We start from the raw sequence: 23266 nt of genomic DNA, 5'->3' as shown, positions 1-23266 counted from the left end.
TTACAGCTCTTTCGCAGGAACTAGGAGAGTTATGACATATATCATTGTATACACAGAGGCAGCTCATAGGCTCTGAAATTATTGCTCTGAAACTGTCCTCGACCAGCAACACCAGCACTTCAGGGTTAAGAGAAGATTGGGAATAAATGAACTACAGAGCTGCTTGAGAAGCTGTAAGATCTTTTCTAATATGTTCTCATTTTTGTGTACTCTGGAGTGGCACTTAGGCATGACATAGTCTGGGTTTCCTGTCCTAGACCCTAACAGATGTGGTTTTTAATGCTTGGGAATCCACCATGACCTGGATCTACAAGTGCTCTGGGGAGCCCAGTTACTCTCAGACATGTACATGAAATAAGGGAACAGGAATTATGCCTGCCAGTTTCCACCTTTATTTGTGAGTCAGAGCAGCATAGTAAGAGTTATGTGGGTGTGTCTTTAAATAAGTACCCTAAACTCCAAGGTACCCTATGTGGGTGTGTCTTTACTTAAGTACCTTAACCTTAGAGGGTTAGAGACACACCTGAGAGGGTTAGGGTACTTAAATAAAGACACACCCATATAGGGTACCTAACTAAAGACACACCCACATAAACAAGCCACAACTTTCAGCAAAATCCATGCTTAGGCATAAACATTCATGAACTCTGTTCTTCTAACGTTTGGATATATTGTGTCTTGGGAAGTTGATGCTATGTGCAAAAAGATTAATTATTAAGGTATCTAAGAGATAGCCCTCCCCGGGGACATCCTCAAACTGAACAGCTAGGCAATTCTGTAGCCTCCATAAAGTTCATGAATGTTACTCACTGCCCACAAGCAGCTAACTTTACCTATTAGAACTGAAAGAAATTCAGGGCACCCAATATGGCATGGCACTATATGCAATGAAGATTCCTGTACCAGGGTAGAAACTGATATAGTTGGGATGTTTGTTGCCTCCAAATCTCATGTTCAAATGTAATTCCCAATGTTGCAGGTGGGGCCTGGTGGGAGGTGTTTGGATCATTGGGGTGAATCCCTCTTGAATGGCTTAGCACCATCCTCTTGGTGCTAGTCAGTTCTTGCTCTGAGTTCACGTGAGATCTGGTTGTTTAAAAGTGTATGACACCTTCTCCCTCTCTCTCCATGTCACATGCTGGTTCTCCTTCGCCTTCTGCCATGCTTGTAAGCTTCCTTGAGGCCCCAGAGCATCTGCTTCTGTACATACCCTATGTGGGTGTGTTCAGTTCCCGTACAGCCTGCAGAACTGTGAGTCAATGAAACTTGTTTATAAATTACCCAGTCTCAGGTATTTCTTTCTCTCTCGCTCTGTCTCTCTCCCCTTCTCCTCTCTCTCTCTCACTCTGTTCTTTTTTTTTGAGACAGGGTCTTACTCTATCACCCAGCTGCTGGAGTGCAGTGGTGCAATCATGGGTCACTGTAATCTCCGTCTCCTGGGCTCAAGTTATCCTCCCACCTTAGCCTCCCGAGTAGCTGGGACTACAGGTGTGCACCACCAGGCTAATTTTTGTATTTTTTGTAGAGACAGGGTTTCACTGTGTTGCCCAGGCTGGTTTCAAACTCCTGGGCTCTAGTGATCTGCCCCCCTCGGCCTCCCAAAATGCTGGGATTATAGGTGTGAGCCACTGTGTCTGTCTAGGTATTTCTTTATAGCAATGCAACAACAAACTAACACAGAGGCAAGGACTGAATGTAGGTTACTCCCAAATGGCAGTGGAAACTCATAAAGCAAATTTCATGAAATTATAACAAAAGTTCCAGGTGCAAATACTGTTCCAGATTAAGTTACATTCCAAACATTTGTATAAGCATAACAGTAAGGTTCAACTGTCTCCTGTCAGATGAGTAATATCCAGGAGTTTAGTATTGTAATAGGAACATTAAAGTTTAGTACTTCAGTAGGAATATTTGTTCCCATTAAATAGTTATTGTGATATTCCATGATTTCATACCAGAAGGTTTTTTTTTTTTCCTCTCCTGAGTGTATCTTCCCCATTATGAGTATCTTGTTACTTCAAAAGATCTTCCATTGATCAAACAGTCCAGAGTCAATTTTGATTATTGGCAAGCCATGATTCTTCCAGAATCTTTTTTCAAAATACTGGCTTTTTATATATCCACAACTGTAAACATGTAATTTATTTTGTGCATTACAAATTTTTATTCTTTATTCTTTACGTATCTTAGTTATGTATCTTAGTTCAGTGCTTAGCTCAGTTAGTAGCTTTGCTATGTGATCTGCTTGATGAAATATTGATTAGGGGTAAGTGTTCCCAGACCATCTTAGGGCATTCCGTTAATATGTTCTGTTCTTTCCCCCTCCTTGCCAGGATTTCACATTTCATCTTAAAGGATTCATTGGTTCACGTCTACTATGTAAAAATGTCTTTATATCTTATATTCCCATTGTTACAATAGAAGTTTATATTATAGCAGATGATATGCAAATTATGTGTTAAGCAAATTGCATATTAGATGTTTTATTCAAATGTCAAGGTACAATTTTGTCAGTTAAAACAGCTTATAACAATACCAATAAATTTCAAGTTGTCAAACTGTATGTATTGTTAAGATTTATGTCCCATTACAGGGGCAGTAATCTTTTTAAAAGCCACAGAGCATGAAAATGTTTGTCTAATAACCGAAACATATGTAGCCTTCCAGCTATGTAGCAACAGTTGCCACTTGATGTTTTCCTGCATCCTATTTTCTTTTTTCCAAGATAGATATTTTGACAGAAGTGACAAAAGTCTCATCTTTTAAAAATTAAAATGTTTAATAAAACATGTTTAATGTTATTTAGAATCAACATGATGAATTTATTCTATAACAGTGTGTGTTGTTTTGAATATTTGAAATTTTCAGCTATCACCATTAGAAGCACACTCAGTTAGATTGATAAAATATTGGTAGGTTTTTGGTTTCAGAGTAAACAAATACAATTTCTATGTGACTTTGAAATTGTGAGGTGCAGTGTGGGTCACGCCTATAATCCCAGCTACTCAGAAGGCTGAAGCAGTAGGACTGCAAAAGTGTAGGAATTTGAGATCAGCCTGAGTAACACAGAGACCTCATCTTAAAAAAAAAAAAAAAAAGGGCAGGCGGGGGATGGTGATGTGTGCCTACAGTACAGAAGGCTGCAGTAAGCTATGACTAAGACAGTGTAATCCAGCCTGGATGACTTAGTGAGACCCTGTCTCTAAAAAAAAACAAAACCAAAAAATACAAAACAGGTTCACATTATACTATTCTTCTTTTCTTCTTCTTTTCTCCTTATCTTTCTCCTTTCTCCTCCTCTTCCTCTTCTTCTTCTCCTTCTTTCTTCTTCTGCTTATCATCCTCCTCCTACCACTTCTCCTCCTCCTCCTTTTTTCTCCTCATTCTTCTTTTCTTCTTCCTTCTCCTTCTTCTTCAGCAAGGTCTCAATCTGTCACCTAGTACAGGTGCATGCCACCACATCCGGCTAATTTTTTTTTTTTAATTTTAGTTTAATTTAAACAAACCTGCACGTTATGCACATGTACTCTAGAACTTAAAGTATAATAATAATAATTAAAAAAAAAATTAGTCGGGCGTGGTGGCACACGCCTGTAGTCTCAGCTACTCTGGAAGCTGAGACAGGAGGAAAAAAAAAAAAATTATTTTTAGAGATGGGGTCTTGATTTTTTTGCCCAGGCTGGTCTCAAACTCCTGACCCCAAGTGATACTCCCGCCTGGGCTTCCAAAAGTGTTGGAATTACAGATGTGAGCCACCATGCCTGGCCTGTACTATTCTTTATACAGTATCTGTTTTTAAAAATTCTAATGCTTCTTCCTTCTTACTGTCTCATGTGTCATATCTTTTTTTTAATCTTCCCATTGACACACCTATTAAGCTAGATACCAATAACTTTAGATCAGCATAGCTACTGTAGATTTATCTCTCTGGTTATCTAAAAAATTTAGTCTCTTGCACATAATGGCTTTAAAATCTCTTAAAGTTTTCTTAGAATTTCTGAAAATTATTTTTTCATTAGACATTTTCTTATTCACTAACTTGCTATTCTTGGCCAAAGTAATAATTTCTCACAAATCCTATCTTGCTCTTTTTCTAACCTTGGCTCCTACCAAGTACACCCAGGCTAAATAAATACTTTTTAAAATTAATGACTTGGGGCCAGGGGCGGTGGCTCATGCCTATAATCCCAGCACTTTGGAAGCTGAGCCAGGTGGATCACTTGAGGTCAGGAGTTCAAGACCAGCCTGACTGACATCGTAAAACCCCATCTCTACTAAAAATACAACAATTAGCTGGGCGTGGTGGCTCATGCCTGTAATCCCAACTACTCGGGAGGCTGAGGAAGGAGAATCGCTTGAACCCAGGAGGCAGAGGGAAGTTGCAGTGAGCCAACATCGTACCACTGCACTCCAGCCTGGGCAACAGAGTAAGTGAGACTCTGTCTCAAATAAATAAATTAATTAAATTAACTAAAACAAAATCAATGACTCGGGTCCATGCACTGTGGCTCATGCCTGTAATTCCAGCACTTTGGGAGGCTGAGGCAGAAAGATCACCTGAGCCCAGAAGTTTGAGACCAGCCTGGGCAACAAAGCAAGACTATGCCTTTAAAATTGGAAAAAAAAGAAAAAAAAAAAAAAAAAAAAGGTTAACAGAAATAAAAGAGAAAAATAAATAAAATTAATGACTCTAAAATGATTCTGAGTGGTGCCAGTACACAGCTGAAAGCAAGTGATACTGCAAGGGAAAAAGGAAAACAAAGAAAAATAATATATAATAAGCTTTTACCTTATCATGTCATGTATTCCTTTAAACAGCCCATGAGCTGGATATCATTATTCTCATTTCATATGTGAGAAACAGGCTAAAAAGTTAAGCAATGACCAAGTTCATGTAGACTGCATATGGTAAGCCAATAATCAAAGACAAGTTGACTAAAACTTCTTACCTCTTTCTCTGACCTCGTGTGGTGCCATCTGTGTTTTGAATTGGGAGTATGGGTTTCTCTGCTGAGAGAGAAGAGAGAATTCCATGCTAGGCAGAGGGAACAATATGAACAAATAGTTATGCATGTATGTGCAACGTTTAGGAAAATCCGGGTTGTTGACCATTGTTAGAACACAGTTCCACCATCCCTTCCATTGGTGAATCGGGTAGAAAGACTGGGGAACCTGCTTGTGGTCTGGAGTGGGACATCGGACTTGGGGCAGAGGGTAGAATTATCCACCAGACAGCCAGGGTAGTATGTATGTTACCAGGGTATTCTGGAGCAAGGTGAACTATCCCTTTTCTTTTCCTCAAAGGTAACCAATATTCTAACTTCTAAAATTTCATTTCTGAGTATACATTAATAGAATCATGCATTTATATTATTTGGTGTCTGGTATCTTTCAGGAAATATTATGTTTGTGGGATGCATCCACATTGTGTACATAGCTATAGTGTGTTCACTTTCACTGCTGAATGGTATTTTGTTCCATGAATATATCACATATTATTTATCTATTCTAATTCCATTGGGGTTGCTTGCAATTTATAGCTAGAATAAATAATACTGTTAACAACTTCCAGTGTAGCTTTGATATGCATGTTTGCATTCCCGGTGGGCATGTCCCTAAGATTTTAGGAGATTAAAATTTTAGCAGATTAATAATGTTTTTGCAAAGTTGTACCAATTTATAGTCCTACCAAAAGTGTGTGAGAGTTCCAGATCATCAACAAATTATCCAAATCAACTTTTTATCTTTTTCAATAGAGGAAGGGTCTCTCAGGCTGGAGTACAGTGGTGTGGTCATAGCTCACTATAACCTTGAATTTCTGGGCCAAGGAATCCTCCTACCTCTGTCTCCTGAGTAGCTAGGACTCCAGGTACATGACACTATGCCTGGTTAAATTTTTTTAAATTACGGTTTAATTTTTATGTAGAGACAGTGTCTTGCTATGTTGCCCATGCTAGTCTTGAACTCCTGGCCTCAAAGGATCCTCCTGCCTCAGTCTTCCAAAGTATTGGGATTACAGGCATGAGTCACCCCAAGTGGCCCACATCAACTCTTCGTATTGATATTCTTAACCATTCTGATCACTGGGTAGGTAATGTTAACTCTTTATAGTTTTAATTTCGATTCCCTTTTGACTAATGATGCTACATACCTTTTCATATACTGATTGATCAACTGTGTATCCCATTATATGGAGTACCAAATTAAGTTTGGGATTTTAACTTTTTTTTTTTTTTTTTTTTTTTTTAAGACACGGTCTCACTCTGTCACCCAGATTGGAATACAGTGGCACAATCACAGTTCTCCATAGCCTCAGCTCCCTGGTCTCAGGTGATCCTCCCCACTCCACCTCCCAAGTAGCTGGGGCTACAGGTGCCTGCCACCACACTCGGATTTTTCTGTTTTTTGTAGAGACGAGGTTTTACCATGTTGTCCAGGCTGGTCTCAAACTCCTGGACTCAAGCGATCTGCCTGCCTCAGCCTCCCAAAGTGCTAGGATTGACCACACCTGGCCAATCAAGTTTCTTATCTATTTTTCTAGGTACTTCTCTTATTAATCTGTAGGATCTTTTTGCTGTACGCATTGCAAACGTTTTTTTCCTATCTTGTTTTTCCAGTGTCTCAATTGTATCTTTCAAGAAACAGAAATTCTTAATTTTATCACTTTGTTATTTGCTAATCTTTTTGTTTATTGTGTTGTCTGTAATACTGATTAAGAAATCTTTGCCTACAGAAATGGTAGGTTAAATAAGAGGCGTCTCCAATTGGAAATCACTCAAGGACAGGACAAAAGCAGGAACAGAAAAAGAACAAATGAGGAGGGTCAGGTCATGCTCCTTTAGGTTCCTTGTGTGGATGTGTTAGGATGACTTCAAGCAACAAATTTGAGATGGACACTGTATCTGAGGCAAGGCTCCCCTACTAGACAAGGCTCAGTGTAACTTTTCTGGGGAAGGTCCAAGGAAAACAGATACATTTATGGGCAATTTTGAGATGGGAGCCTGGGTTGCAGCATGCCAGGTCACCAGGACACTACTTTTACTATGTACTCTGATTTTTCCTGAAGTTGTAGGCCCTAGATGTAGAGCAAGGTGTATGTCAGTCAGGCCTGGCATGAAGAAATGAAAGAGAGCATAAGTGGGCAGGGGTAAATATAGGGAGAATACTGAAGGATTGGTTACTTCAATGAATTACTTCAAAGAATCTCATGAAATAGTCCTCAAATTTCTCCTAGAGACAAGTGTAAATATTTATAAAGTATGTAGAGCCATCCAGTGTTTTCAGTGTGATCTGAAAGCTTTCATGTTTGATATAGTTTTCTGTGTATCACTCCTTGCATATTGAAGGATATATTAGGAGTTTTATCAGTTTTAACAGTCAAACTGGCTTCTGAAAAAAAGTGGAAAGGGAAATTTGCTTATTTAATTTAAAGGAAAAAAAAGTTTAGGGCCAGGCGCGGTGGCTCACACCTACAATCCCAGCACTTTGGGAGTCCAAGGTGGGTGAATCACGAGGTCAGGGGTTCCAGACCAGTCTGGCCAACATGGTAAAACTCCATCTCTACTAAAAATACAAAAAAATAGCTGGGCGTGGTGGCAGGCCCCTGTAATCCCAGCTACTCAGGAGACTGAGGCAGGAGAATCGCTTGAACCCAGGAAGTGGAGAGTGTAGTGAGCTGAGTTTGTGCCACTGCACTCCAGCCCAGGTGACAATGCGAGATTCTGTCTCAAAAAAAAAAAAAAAAAAAAAAAAAAAAAAAAAAAGTTTATGATTTTAGGTATGATTAGATCCAGGTACTCAAAGACAAATAACCAGGACTCATTGTTTTTCTCAGGCTCTTACTCTCTCTCCAACTCTCTCTGAAGTGCATGTATTTATTAGTCAATATATTAGCATACATTGAGACAGTGTAGCATAGTGGTACTGAACATGGATCTAGATCTAGACTAGATCTAGCTAGTACAAATCTCAGCTTTGCCATTAGCTGTAAAACTTTAGGCAAGACATTTATTCTTATTGACCTCATCTCTAGCTTATGAATGATCAATTTGGACCCTGTTTCTAAGAGTTACTGTAGAATTAAATGATCAATTGTGATTAACATATAGTAATTGCTCAATTGATATTAACTAGTCATTTCTTGGTTCTCCTTTCCTAAGCATTATCTTCAGTCTCAGATAGGCTCACTTTAGGCTCTCCACATATGATAGCAAAAGTGCAACCAGCAGCTCAAAATTTTTTAGGTTTAAACCTGTTGTAAAGAGAGCTATTCTGCCCCCAACAATTCCAACATATAGCTCAGAAATGGATTTCATGCATTTGATTTGCCTGTTTCCTGTTATACATTTATCTATGACCCAAGCACTGTGGTAAGGCTAATGAGATTCTCTGACTGGCTTACATAATTACTTCTGGAGCAAAAGTGGAGGGATCAGTCCCAACCTAACAATGTGGAATGGTAACCAAAGAGAGACAGTGCCCTAAGCAAAAATCTGGTGCATTTACCATAAGAATGACAATGTGCTGACTATGCTAAAACATTAGATGTCCAAGAGCACAGTGGATCCTGTAGGTTTTCTTAAGCATCTTATCCCACCAGCAATCAGAGGCTGGTTTTTAGAGGGGCAGGGAAGTGGGAAATTAGGGATCGAAGCTGTAATGGTAATGACTGTTGTGATTAGCTGAATGGGTAGAGCAACACACTCTGCAAATTCTATTCTAGTGAATTATGCCTTGGGCCTGTATAGTATGTAGAAGTGTAAATAATCTAAGACCCAGTACAGTAATTGGCCTATGATGGTGGGTTACTGACAAATGGATACTGAGATGGAGAACTTTGAGCAGTGGCTGCTGCAAGTTTGAGGAAAAAAGTGCTCATTGGTAGGATAGCAGTGTTAGACTTTGCAGTTTTTAATTTTATTTCACAGTAGTAAGAACACTTACCGTGAGATCTACCTTTTTAACAAATGTTTAAGTGTACAGTAACAGTGTTGTTGATTACAGGCACAATGCTGTACAGCAGATCTATACAACTTGCTCATCTTGCTTAAATTAAACTTCAAATTGATTAATACCCCATTTCTCCTTCCTCCACTCCTGGAAACTACCATTCCCTCCTTGAATTTCCAGACTTGACTATTTTAGATACCTCAAATAAGTGAAATCATGCAGTATTTGTCCTTCTGTAACTGGCTTGCTTTGCTTAATGTAATGTCCTCAAGGTTGATCCATGTGGTTGCATATTGTAGAATTTCCTTCTTTTTTTAGGGCTGAATAATATTTTACCATTTGTATGTACCACACTTTAAAAAACACATTCATCTTTCCATGAACATTTAGGTTATTTCCTCATCTCGGTTGTGGTGAAACAGTGCTGTAATGAACATAGCAGTGCTAACATCTTTGAGATCCTGATTTCAATTGTTTTGGATATATACACAGAAGTGGGATTGCAGGATCATACAGTAGTCCTATTTTTAAAATGTTTTGAGGAAGCTCTCTATTGTCTTCCATTGCCACTGCACCATTTTACATTCCCACTAACAGTGTACAAGGGTTCCAATTTGTCCACATTCTTGCTAATCCTTGTTTTTTGTTTCCTTTGATAGTAACCATCCTGACAGGTGTGAGGTGATATCTCATTGTCGTTTTAACTTGCATGTCCCTGATTTATGATACCAAGCATTTGTTTTTCACATATCTGTTGGCCATTTGCATGTCTTCTTTGGAAAAATCTCTGTTCAAGTCCTTAGACCATTTTTTAAAAAAATCTGGTTATCCATTTTCTTACTATTGAGTAATGTTTTGAGGAAATCACTGTATATTTTGGAGATTAACCCTTATCAGAATGTGGTTTGCGAATATCTTCTTCTATTGTGTAAGTTGCTTTTTCACTCTGTTGATTGTTTCCTTTGCTGTGCAGGTTTACGTACCTTGATGTAGCCCCACTTATTTTTGTTTTTGCTGCCTGTCTTTTTGGTGTCGTATATATAAAATCATTGCCAATCAATGTCATGAAGTTTTTCCCCTAAGTTTTCTTCTAGGAGTTTTACTGTTTCAAGCCTTAAAGTCTTTCATTCATTTTGAGTTGATTTTTGTATTATGTGGTTTTGTATGTACATTTTTTATATATGTTTTGATTACTGTAGCTTTGTAATATATTTCGAAGTCAGGATGTGTGATGCTTCCAGCTTTGTTCTTTTCCAAGATTGATTTGGCTGTTCATGGTCTTTTGTGGTTCCACATGAATTTTAGAATTGTCTTTTCTATTTCTGTAAAAATGCCATTGGGATTTTGACAGGGATTGCATTAAATCTGTATTGTTTCAAATCTGTATTGTTTCGTATAGTATGAATATTTTAACAATTTTAAATCTTCCAATCCACAAATATAGTATCATTCCATTTATGCATGTCTTCTTTCACCAATGTTTTATAGTTTTCAGTGTATGTCTTTTACCTCCTTAATTAAGTTATTCCTAAGTATTTTATTCTTTTTGGTGCGGTTGTAAATGGGATTGTTTCCCTAATTTTCTTTTCAGATACAAAATAATTAATCAATGTGATTTGCCACATCAACAGATCAAATCCATATGATCATTTCAATAGATGCCAAAAAAGCATTTTACGAGATTCAACATCCTTTTGTGATTTAAAAAAAGTCCACAGACTCTCTCTACTACAATTTGGGAATTGTTAAAAATTTTTTAAAAAGGAAGAGAAGGGAAGTACCTCAACATAATAAAGTATATATATGAAAAGCCAACAACTAATATCATATTAATCAGTGGAAAACTGAAAGCTTTTTCTCTAAGATCAGGAACAAGGCAAACATGCCCACCTTCACCACTTCAATTCAACAAAGTACTAGAAGTCCTAGCCAGAGCAATGTGGCAAGAAAAAGAAATAAGAAGCATCTAAATCTAAAAAGAAGAAGTAAAGTTGTCCCTTTTTGTGAACATCTTATGTATAGAAAATCCTTTAAAAATGCGATAAAAAAACTCTTCGAACTAATACATCCAGAGAGTTGCAGGATACAAAACCAACATATGAAAAGTTATTTGCATTTCTATACACTGAAAACAAACTATTCTGTTGTTTAAGCCACCTAATCTATGATATTCCATTATAGCATCCTGAACCGACTGAGACAATGCCTAACTAGGAAGAGACTGAAAATGTTACTTTTTGGATTCCATATTTATGCACTCAAAAAATATTTATTGAGCACTTATTATGTGCCAGGAAGCTTTTTAAGATGCTGTGGCTGGAGCGGTGGCTCATGCCTATAATCCCAGCACTTTGTGAGGCTGAGGCAAGCAGATCACTGAGCCCAGGAGCTTGAGACCAGCTTGGGCAACATGTGAAATTCCACCTCTACAAAAAATACAAAATTAGCTGGGTGTGGTGGCATGCAGTTGCAATTTCAGCTTCTGAGGGGGCTGAAGTGTGAGGATCACATGAGCCTGGGAAGGCTGAGGCTGCAGTGAGCTGTGATCATGCCACTGCAATCCAGCCTGAGTGACAGAGAGAGACTTGGTCTTAAAAAAAAAAAAAAAAAAAAAAAAAAAAAAAAGCTCGAAATCACTTCTCAAAATTGAATGAATTTAAAAAGAAAAAGTAAAAAACATGCTGGGAATGTTTCTGTGAACAGTAGATAAAAATTCCTGCCCTTATGGAGCACATATTCTAGTAGGAGCAGACAGACATTAAATAAGTAAAACATACAGTATGAAAGGAAATGTCATGTCTGGTATTCACTTTGAAACATTTCAGAAAAAGGCCCAAACAAAGCAAAACAAAATGATGAGGGTAATATAAATGATGGTAAAATATTAATAATTATTGAAGCTTGGTGATGGGAACATAAGAGATTCATTATATTATTCATACACACACACTGTTGTTTATTTGTGATAAATGCTATGTAGAAGTGTAAAGCAGAACAGGAGAAGAAGGAATGCTTGGGGTAAATTATAGTGTGGTTAGGGAAGGCCTGCCGAAAGGTGACATTTGAGCAAAGACCATATGGATAGGGTCACACATTTGCTGACTATCCTTGAATGTACGACGACAATGAGGTCTTTTCATTTACTATAACCTCTTAGGGTCCTCTGGGTACTAAGGATATTGCAGTCAACAATCTCATTTTCCTTCTTAGTTCCTCCCCTTTTGGGAGGCAAGGAAGAAAAAAAATCTATATTTAACCCAGCCCAGAAAAACCTCAGCTTAATCTACTTTTTGCTTCAAAGGTAGGATGGGGGAAACTGATGAGGCAACGTGGAGACACAGAATTCTATTATCTTTATCGAACACAACCTTGTCAGTTAATTATAACATGTCTATGGCATCCAAGCATTTTCTCTAAATATTCAAGTCTGTACATTTTTTTTTTTTTTTTTTTGAGATGGAGTTTTCACTCTTGTTGCCCAGGCTGGAGTGCAATGGCACAATCTTGGCTCACTGCAACCTTCGTCTCTCGGGTTCAAGCGATTCTCCTGCCTCAGCCTCCCGAGTAGCTGGGATTGAAGCATGTGCTACCACACCCAGCTAATTTTTTATATTTTTAGTAGAGACGGGGTTTCACCATGTTGGTCAGGGTGGTCTCGAACTCCCGACCAGGTGATCCGCCCGCCTCGGCCTCCCAAAGTGCTGGGATTACAGGCATGAGCCACCACACCTGGCCGACAAGTCTGTACATTTTTATGCCTACCTCATGTTTATCATTTTCATGGTCTCATCTTTCTTGCACAACTTTCCACCTGCAGCCACCACCACCCAACCTACCACAAACACAAGTGCTCCCCAGTCTTTCCCTCAAGATGACAGTAACTAGACCACAGGTTGCTCCATCACTGGTTACCAATTGCTTCATTTTCTTACTTCTTTCCTTTTATAGTATCATTATCATAAGGAGGAATTTCATTGCCCAAGTCATCAGGAGGGACCCACACAGAGCAATGTCAGTTATAGCCAGTCCTTCTTTGGTCAAACACCAGCTGTGGTTTTAGCTTATCCTGTGCTTATCCCTGTAAGAATGTAAACATTCTGCAGTTGCCTCATCCATATCTATTTTTTTTACAATGTCTTGGTGACCTTATACTTCCCCCTGAATGCAGTGACTTCAAAACTTTCTGCTTTTAATAACCGACATCAAATAATTCTATTCTTCACTGTAAGATATTTTCCCTCTGATCAAAATCTACTCAACACCAAAAATTTGAACATTTTGATTCTTCAGATCCTTTCCCTAAGCACGGCCCCCACCCGTACCCATCCCCAACCCTCGCCCCCAGCAGAAGCAGAATTAACTTCTTTTTCTGTCTCACCGAATTCTCCCTTTTGAAAAATCCTAGGTGGTATATATATATATTTTTTAATGCACATCTCAGTTCAGTGTGCTGTGAATAGTGTATTAAAAAGAAATAAAATTGTAGTGAATATATCAAAATGCATGTTAAATTTTTGTTTCAGCGATAATGCATATGTGTGTGTGTGTACCTATATCATATTATGATTCAGTTCACATGAATGTATAATATTCGGTCTAGGTACATGTGAACTGGGTCACAATATGATGTTTCCTATTGTGGGTAGTAGTGATGTGAGAGCCTAATAGCTATCAGGCCTAGTCTTTGATGTGTTAACGCTAGCAAAAGGAGTTTGGGAAACCCTTTCATTCTCCACGTTTGCAAGACAATTCTCTTCTTAGAGAGGTCAGGAAAGTCAGCTTTGAGTCTCAAAGCTAATCAATGTCCTTTCTGGTGTCGCTTCCTTTGTGTAATAATCCTCTGGCTCCTTTTGTGTAATAAGCCTCAAACCAAGGAAAAGGAAAGCTGTGAAGATTACGTTGTATCCGTGTAATATTGTAAAATATCACCCGATTACACATGCCGATTATGAGTCTCAGGCTTTCACATGAATTTGCAGTTGCTTAAGCAAGGAAGGCTGTTTTTGTTTTCGGTTTTGTTTTAATTGATCCCAAGATATGTTTGAAGAGGGTGAAGTAGCAATGGCTTACAGATCCCTTGGACAACTATGGGAGGAGATGCTGGTACAATCTGCTGGACAGTCTCTCTCCCTCTTTAACAAACTAGGTCAGCCAGGTGAGAAAGTGTAAATATTGTGGTTAGCATTGCCCTCCCTCATCTCTGAGCTTCAACAGATGCACTTATCCCACTAGAATGTAAACTCTATGAGAACAGTAATTTTTGTTGACTGCTACATCCTTAGTACCCAGAGGCTTCAGCTCCGAGTATGAGAATGATTATGATAACATCACCTGCAGGGGTCCATAGTAGAGACAGCCAAGTCAGAATCCTACAGGATAGATAGGATTCAAGAGCCCAAACACACACCTAAATGCCAATTTGAAGTAAAAGAGACAGAATAAGAACTCGGGATAGGTAAGGGATCAGAAACAGGGAAGTAGGGCCCAAATTGGTTTTCACAAATATCACTGGATACAGTTTCTTTTATATGCCTAAAGGTAGGTGGTATGTGGTGAGTTACACTGAAAAACTGGGAGGATGGTTAAAGAACTAACATTGAATAGTAGGTAGCCTTTCAGACCAAAAAAGAAAATAAAATGACAAGACTTAAGTAAAGCAGTGGAAAAAGTAGATTTTACATTTCTGATTAGAATTTTCAAGACTTGGTGATCAATCATTAGTATAACATATGGGAAGATTAACAATGATTAGATCATTTACTTTGGGGGAGCTGGGCAGACAGTGACTATATTAAAACATAGAGACTACATGGGGAAGTAGTTTTGATAGTAACGAGTTTAGTTTTGGACACAATGAATTTGAAGTGTCAAAAATTCAAGGTGAGAGGTCAAATAGGCTTTGAAAATTCTTACCTAAACCTCAGAAAGTGGTTAGAATTGGAGCTAAAGATTTAGGAATCCATGTGTGTATAGGTGCTAATTAAATTCATAGGACTTACCTGAATAGAAAAGATTGTTTATAATTTTTTTAAGAGACTAGATCTCGCTATATTGCCCAGGCTTGTCTCAGACTCCTGGCCTCAACTGATCCTCCCATGTCAGCCTCACAAAACGCTGGGATTACAGATGTATGCCACCACATCTGGTCTCTTTATGGAATTATAGAGAGAAAAGAGGGTAAAGAATGGAAGGATGAGGTAGTCTAACGTTCAGAAGTAAATAAATGATAATCCAATGTAAGGACTATAGATAAAATAGAACCAGTAGTATTATATGAGAAAATGAATTTAATATCCAAGCCTTGTTTTCCTGGCCTTTCTCCCATGATTATGCCACATGTGACAGGTAAAATTAATCAACTCATTCAAACTTCTTTTCTCTCCTTCCATTTCCACACACACATATTTGTAAGCAGCTGCAAGTCGGGATCCCAGGAAATAGACTTTGAGATTCTGAGGTGCATGTAGGAGGTTTGTTGTGGAAAGGAGGGTTTCTCTCAGAAACATGATCTGTGAGAGGTAAGGAAGTAGGATTAGAGAGGGAGGAATTGAACTGTGATGCAGTTACAACAGAGGTCTCAGTTGACCCACGGGAGCTATGAAGCCCCTTCAGAGAAGTTCTAAATTAAAGCCAAGGGTCCAAGCCTTTGTATTCCCACATCGATAGTGGGGGTATAAACTTAGGTGAGGCAGCTTCTTTAAGAAAAGAACAATCATAAGAATGTAGCTGCCAGCAGTCAGCAGCCAACACTCTTGGCAAACGGGCGCATGAGTGTCTTAGTCCTTAAGGGGCTGGAATTGGGGGGCGTAGTGGGGGTCATAACACATCATCCACCATAGAACCTGATTTGTAGCTTTGCAAGTGTGTCTGTGTGTATGTGTGTGTGTGCGCACATGTGTGTGTATTTAGTGAATCTCTGGTTAGTCAGTAAGTGGATCATAAAAAATGATTACCGACGATCAAAGTATTCTGGTGATATAACAACTATGTTGGTAAACTGACTACACCTGCTGCTGGTGAGAATAATTCTTCAAATCATCTCTGAGGCAGAGACAAACCGGCATGGGAAAACCAAGGTTGAGGGAACTAATCTTTTAACTAAGAGAAACAAGTACATAAAAATGTCTCTCCTCATGCTTCTGATCTTCAGTTTCCTCAGGTTATAGCATTAAAGTGAGCACTACAACACTGAGAACAAAAACAAATACACTTTTTGCCAGAAATGTTCAAAGCCTATATAAAGAATAATTTTAACAGACGTATAGATGTCATTATAACGTGCTGTAAATAATGACTTTTAGAAATTATCCAAACTTGGCCGGGCATGGTGGCTCACACCTGTAATCCCAGAACTTTCAGAGGCTTAGGCAGATGGATTACCTGAGGTCAGGAGTTTGAGACCAGCCTGACCAACATGGTGAAACCCTGTCTCTACTAAAAATACAAAAATTAGCCGGGCATAGTGGCACATGCTTGTAATCTCAGCTACTTGGGAGGCTGAGACAAGAGAATGGCTTGAACCTGGGAGGCGGAGGTTGTAGTTAGCTAAGATCACACCACTGCACACCAGCATAGGCAACAAGAGCGAAAGTTCGTCTCAATAAATAAATAAATAAATAAAATAAATCATCTAAAGGTATTACTATAGTACAAAGCAAACCTAAGAGTTTTATGCAATATGCTGCTGGGTTATCTCAAATACTCTGTAAATAATTAAGATATATGTAAATATTAACATATCAAAAGGAGAAAAACAGCAAATGAGAATTAGGATATAGGATCAGGAAAGGTCATCAGGTTTGTGAATTTAGATGATGTAAATGATTTTTGAATTATGTTTTGAATTTCTAGGTAATTCTGAAGCATAAACTCTGCCATCAAGTGGCTAGGTAGTCTTGGACATGTCATGTAAGCTTTTCAGGCTTTACTTTTCTTATCTATAAAATGAGACAGTTAGACAGTTACTTAGGACCCTCTATGTTCTAAGGGTGATATCAGAGGTATAAATGATGTGTCAGCAATGACTTTAAATAGTATGTACTGGCTGGGTGCGGTGGCTTACGCCTGTAATCCCAACACTTTGGGAGGCCGAGGCAGGCAGATCATCTGAGGTCAGGAGTTCGAGACCAGCCTGGCCAACCTGGCAAAACCCTGTCTCTACTAAAAATATAAAAATCAGCCGGGCATGGTGGCACGAGCCTGTAGTCCCAGCTACTTGGGAGGCTGAGGCACGAGAATTGCTTGAACCAGGGAGGCGGAGGTTGTGGTAAGCCGAAATTGTGCCACTGCACTCCAGCCTGGGCAACAGAGTGAGACTCTGTCTCAAAATAAATAAATAAATAAATAAATAAATAAATAAATAAGTACCATGCGTTACTGAATGAAGTGTTTTTAAAGTAGAATTAAAGGACTTTTGCCTCTATTTTAGAATAGAATTCTTAAAAATAGTCTACGGCTGCCCTCTCTTATTAGTGATATAGTAAAGATAAGAAATAAACCAAATATAAAGAGTTTTTATTTTAAACTAATTTATAAGATCTCCTCCAACAAATATTTACTCAGAAAGAAGGAAGTATATAAAAATACGATATTTATGTACATTTGATTGAACATTGTAATTTATTTTTTTAGAGAGATGAGGAGTTACTTCAGGCTTGAACTCCTAGGCCCAAGAGATCCTCCTGCCTCAGTCTCCCAAGTACCTTGGAATACGTGCATGTGCTGCCACCCACCCGACTAATTTAAACAATTTTTTTTTTTTGTAGAGGCAGGGTCTCGGTATGTTGCTAAGGCTGGTCTAGAACTCTTGGGTTCAAGCAAGCCTCCTGCGTCTGCCTCCCAGTATCTGGGATTACAGGTACAAGCCACTGTACCCAATTCCCAAACATTGTAAATGTTTACAGTTAATGTGTAAGCCCATGGCTCTCACCGCATTAAGAAATTGACTCAAGGGAATAATAGGCAACATATTAGGCATCGTGAATTCATGGCATTAAATGCAATACTTACAAAGCATAAAAACTTTTTTTTTTTTTTTTTGAGATGGAGTTTTGCTCTTGTTGCCCAGGCTGGAGTGCAATGGTGAGATCTCAGCTGACCGCAACCTCTGCCTCCTGGGTTCAAGAGATTCTCCTGCCTCAGCCTCCCAAGTAGCTGGGATTACAGGCGCCCGCCACCACGCCTGGCTAGTTTTTTGTATTTTTTAGTAGATACGGGTTTTTACCATGTTGGCCAGGCTGGTCTTGATTCCTGACCTCATGTGATTCATCCGCCTCGGCCTCCCAAAGTGCTGGTATTACAGGTGTGAACCACCACGCCCGGCACATCAAAACATTATAAAATGCCATAGAGATTTATGAGTGAAGTTGATCTAGTCACTATTTTGCCTCTGAAAAAGTAGCAAGGAAAATTCTATGTAACATCTTGCCAAAATCTTAAAAGTTCAGGAATGTGGCCAGGTGCAGTGGCTCACGCCTGTAATCCTAGCACTTTGGGAGGGTGAGATGGGCAGATCTCTTGAGCCCAGGGATTCAAGCCAGTCTGGGCAACATGGCAAATACCCATCTGTACAAAAAATACAAAATTTAGCTGGGTGTGGCGGCACGGGCCTGTAGTCCCAGCTACTTGGGGAACTGAGGCAGAAGGACTGCTTGAGCCTGGGAGGTCAAGGCTGCAGTGAGCTGTGTTTGCACCACTGCTCTCCAGCCTGGGTGACAAAGGGAGACCTTGTTTCTTTTCATACAAACAGAGTGTCACTCTACTGTCCAGGCTTGTCTTGAACTCCTGGGCTCAAGCAATCTTCCTGCCTTGGCCTCCCAAAGTGCTGGGATTACAGGTGTGAGCCACTGTGTCCAGCCCCAATAATTAATGTCTCCTGACAAGTGGCAGCTTCTTTTGTTCTTTTTTATTATTATTTTTTATTTGGTTTTTGTTGTTGCTGTTGTTTTATTCTGAGCACCAGAAATTAGGATTTTAAAACTGCAACAAATTCTCTTACTTCTACATCCAGAAATATAATTAATTCATTCACTTAACAACTTAAAAAAACAGGTACAATTCATGTACCATAAAAATTCACTCTTTTAAAGTATACAATTCAGTGGTTTTTAGCATAGTCATAAGGAACAACTATTTATTGAATACCTACTATGTGCCAAGTTTCTATTCAACTTGATATTCATGAACTAGAAGTCAGAGTTTTCAAATATGGAACAATATGAACATTCCTTATTTATGTTAGATAAACTAGGCAATGTTGAAATAATTCTTGGTTGATGATAAGGGATGAATGTAGCCAATATGAAAAATGAAATTTGCTTCTAGTGTTAAAAACAATGCCAAATACAGAGTCGAGAACTATTTCCTCTTTGGCACAGCCTGGCTTGCTCATGAACTTAGATTAAATCTCTGGCACTGATTGGACAGATGTGGAGTAATTTATCACTAGTAGCACTTGAGATCATAAAGTTTTAGAGCTGGAAGACACCTCAGAGATCATCTACATCTTATACCTCCACTATACCAATCAGGGAACAAAAACCAGAGAAAGTTAACGACCAGCTACAAGTCTCAAATTCAGAACAAAGCTTTCAGATTCTTACCTGGTGCTTGTTCCTTATACCAGTTCCCAAACTCGGTTTCTTAAGGACCCAGGATTCTTGGTGAAACCTGCAGGGCTTCTAGGATAATGGATGGATGGCTGAGTGGAAGAGCCTCTGCATCCCAACCCAGCTTCAACTCTAGCATTGCTATGTTTACCTCTTTGGCTTCCTAAGATTCTAAGCAAATTTTTGTTTTAAAAATAGTTCCGTTACTAAAAAATATATGAACATTTTTTGAAAATACTTTATGGAGTGATTTCACATTGTCCAAAGGAGGTATGTGCCTATTACTGCACATATGGTTTAAATATTATGCCTAGAAAACTGTGCAACACCACCTGAACATTTAACAGATTTCTTAGTAAATGGTATGTGTTTTAAGAAGTGCTCCTCTTTTTCATGCTTGTAGAATTTTAGAAAGTAGATTGTGCATGCTTGAAAGAAAACAAAGCGGCTGGGCGCGGTGGCTCACACCTGTAATCCCAGCACTTTGGGAGGCTGAGGCAGGTGGATAACGAGGTCAGGAGATCGAGACCATCCTGGCTAACAAGGTGAAACTCCGTCTCTACTAAAAATACAAAAATTAGCTGGGCGTGGTGGTGGGCGCCTGTAGTTCCAGCTACTCGGGAGGCTGAGGCAGGAGAATGGCGTGAACCCAGGAGGTGGAGCTTGCAGTGAGCCGAGACTATGCCACTGCACTCCAGCCTGGGCAACAGAGCGAGACTCCATCTCAAAAAAAACAAAAAAAGAAAGAAAACAAAGCATTTTTACTTACCTCAAATTCAGTTACTGAAATTGCAGGAAAAAAATGATTTGGGTAGATGATTGTACTTATTAATGGAATATAACAGTATGTACATTCAAAAACATGTTTCCATATTATCAATGGAAAATAGAGAAGCATCATCCCTAGAATCCTTGTTTTCAAAATGTTGATCCCATTATCTGATCAATCCCCCACCCCAGGAGCGGATGGGTGTGCTTAACCCTCCTCTTGGTTATCTCCAGGGGCTCTCCAGCCCAACCCTGGTCCTTCTTGGAATTCTCTTCAGGAGGCCCAGGCGACCACTGCCAAACAAAGAGCAAAGGGAGAAGTTGCCGTGCTTCTGGGAGTCCAGGCAGTCAGTGAAGTACAGACAGGATGTTCACCACCTGCAGACCCAGATATGGTGCTAGTGGATCAGCACAGGGGCATGATGACTGGACTTGGCCAAACCCTGGCTTGAAGAACTGGGTCTGCAGGCATCTCTGCAGGAAAGCCTCAATCTTCAGGAATAGGTTGCAATCTAGTTTCATTCTGTCCCTGTACTGCACTCTGATGTGAATAAGTCACTGCAGCAGGGCACTGCCTTCAAACAGAGGCCATGGGTCCTTCTCAGCAAACATCAGCAGCTCCTGGGCAGCTCTGCAGACTTGTCCAGGGTAAATTTGACTCTCCAGATGTCACATTTGCTCTGGAGGCCACACTTACCTATCAGCTTTAGTTCTTGGTTGAGGGGGGATTTCTCAAAGGGTCTCCCTGTGATCACACAGGTTTTCTGACCCAGCTTGGGACCACTAGTGTGTTGACTCTGGGTGTCCATCTATGCCTCACCTAAGGGTAGGTCCTGGTTACTACAAAAGGGGTTAGAAAAATTCATTAAAAAAAATAAAATACACCACATGTGGTGGTTCAGCCTGTAATCCCTTTGGGAGGCCAAGGCAGAAGGATTGCTTGAGCCCAGGAGTTCAAGGCTGCAGTAAGCTATGATCACACCACTGTACTCCAGCCTGGGTGACACAGTGAGGTCCTGTGTCTTAAAAAATGTAACAAAATAAAATGTTTAAAGTCAAATTATGTCAAAAAATAAAGATGCTTTGCTAAGTATTGTATTCAAATACATATTCTAGTACTCACTATACAATATCATCTAAATCAGTATTAACAGTACAAAGTTATATGTCATGTCATTATACAACATTTATATTATGCTTTATTGTATAAATAATTTTCATTTTGGGGGTGCTGAATTTGTGTTTTCTTCATGAAATTAAAAAATGTCATTGAATGATGTCATAAAATGGGTTTGGTTGCAAAATATTTTTGAATATTATTGGTGTTCAATTTGTGAAATACATGATTAATCTCACGGCATATCCATTTGGAAAGCCAAATGATCCACTTCAGTTTGTGTGATAGTTAATACTGAGTGTCAACTTGATTGGGTTGAAGGACACAAAGTATTGATCCTGTGTGTGTCTGTGAGGGTGCTGCCAAAGGAGATTAACATTTGAGTCTGTGGGCTGGGAAAGGCAGACCTATTCTTAACCTGGGTGGGCACTATCTAATCGGCTGCCAGCAGGACTAGAATAAAAAAGCAGGCAGAAAAATGTGAAAAGATGAGACTGGCCTAGCCTCCCAGCCTACATCTTTCTCCCATGCTGGATGTTTCCTGCCCTCGAACATGGGACTCCAAGTTCTTCAGTTTTGGGACTCGGACTGGATTTCCTTGATCGTCAGCCTGCAGACGGCCTATTGTGGGAACTTGTGATCATGTGAGTTAATACTTAATAAATTCCTATATATATATATCCTATTAGTTCCGTCCCTCTAGAGAATCCTAATACAGTTTGTATACTTCATAAATGTGGAATTTCATATATCAGTAGTGCTAAATGAAAGTATACCTTTATATATATATTTTACTTCAGAAATATATTTGTTCCAGAAAAGTTACATGTAAGCTGACCTTTTAAGGATGTAGTTCACATATATATTTTCTTAATTTTTAAAAGTTTTTTTTTAACTGACAAATAATTGTTTATCTACTTTCTTATTTTTTGTCTTTAATCAGCAGTGGCTATGCTCCCACTACTTCAAGTCTTTCTGTCCTTTATACTCTCTGTCAAGTAACTAATGATGTGAGAATAAATGTTCAAATATCTTAGAGCTCTCCTATTATAGCCTGTGTTCATCTACATAAATATGTAGGCATTCAATGCATATTTATTGATTTTCAAAAGGATAAAAGAGAGTTTATTTTATATATGTACTGTGCCAGTAAAGTAAATTATGTTCCAAAAGTGCTAATGGTATATGTCTTAGTCCATTTGTGTTGCTGTAACAAAATACCACAGACTGGGTAATTTATGCACAATAGAAATGTATTCCTCACAGTTCTGAAGGCTGGAAAGTCCGAGATCAAGGCACTGGCATTTGATGTCTGGTGAGGGCCTTCTCACATGGCAGAAGGCAGAAGGGTAAAAAAGGGAATGGATGCTGTGCCCTTGCATGGCAAAAGAGTGGGAGAGAGAAAATCCACTACCTCAACCCCTCTTATAAGGGCCTTAATTCCCTCCCAACAGCCCCACATTTTATATTATCATATTGGCTAATAAGTTTCAACATATTAATTCGGGGTGCCATATTCACACCACAACAGCATAAAAGGTCACTGGAATTATTTTATTCTCCTAAAGTCTTGGGACTATTTACTTTCCCAATCAGTTTGCTCTTTTCCATGTTAAAAACACCCTAGGTCAAGTCACACAGAACTTTTAAGGCTAAAGATTATACTACCTAGGGAGTGGTACATTCATATCACTTGCCCCTTTGCCCCTTTCTCTCAAGGACTCTTTTTTTTTTTTTTTTTTTTTTGAGACGGAGTCTCACTCTGTTGCCCAGGGTGGAATGCAATGGTGCAATCTCCGCTCCTCCCAAGTTCAAATGATTCTCC

At 39.1% G+C, this 23266-nt stretch overlaps 2 long non-coding RNA genes across 2 annotated transcripts in view; both read right to left on the bottom strand.

Annotated features, from left to right (window-relative positions):
• LOC144341326 (uncharacterized) overlaps positions 1-23266 on the bottom strand; it is a 55306-nt gene that overhangs the window by 11079 nt on the left and 20961 nt on the right. The window lies entirely within an intron of this gene.
• LOC144341327 (uncharacterized) overlaps positions 2456-23266 on the bottom strand; it is a 33846-nt gene continuing 13035 nt past the window's right edge. The window contains exons 2-3 of the long non-coding RNA XR_013418190.1: positions 4950-5035; positions 2456-3615 (exon numbers count right to left, since the gene is read on the bottom strand). This is a non-coding gene — a long non-coding RNA (uncharacterized LOC144341327). The remainder of the gene's footprint in view (positions 3616-4949; positions 5036-23266) is intronic.

This window comes from Macaca mulatta, chromosome 6, assembly GCF_049350105.2.
Source record: "Macaca mulatta isolate MMU2019108-1 chromosome 6, T2T-MMU8v2.0, whole genome shotgun sequence".
Lineage (NCBI taxonomy): Eukaryota > Metazoa > Chordata > Mammalia > Primates > Cercopithecidae > Macaca > Macaca mulatta.
Note: the sequence above shows the minus strand (reverse complement) of the source record. Positions and strands in the feature narration are given on the sequence as shown.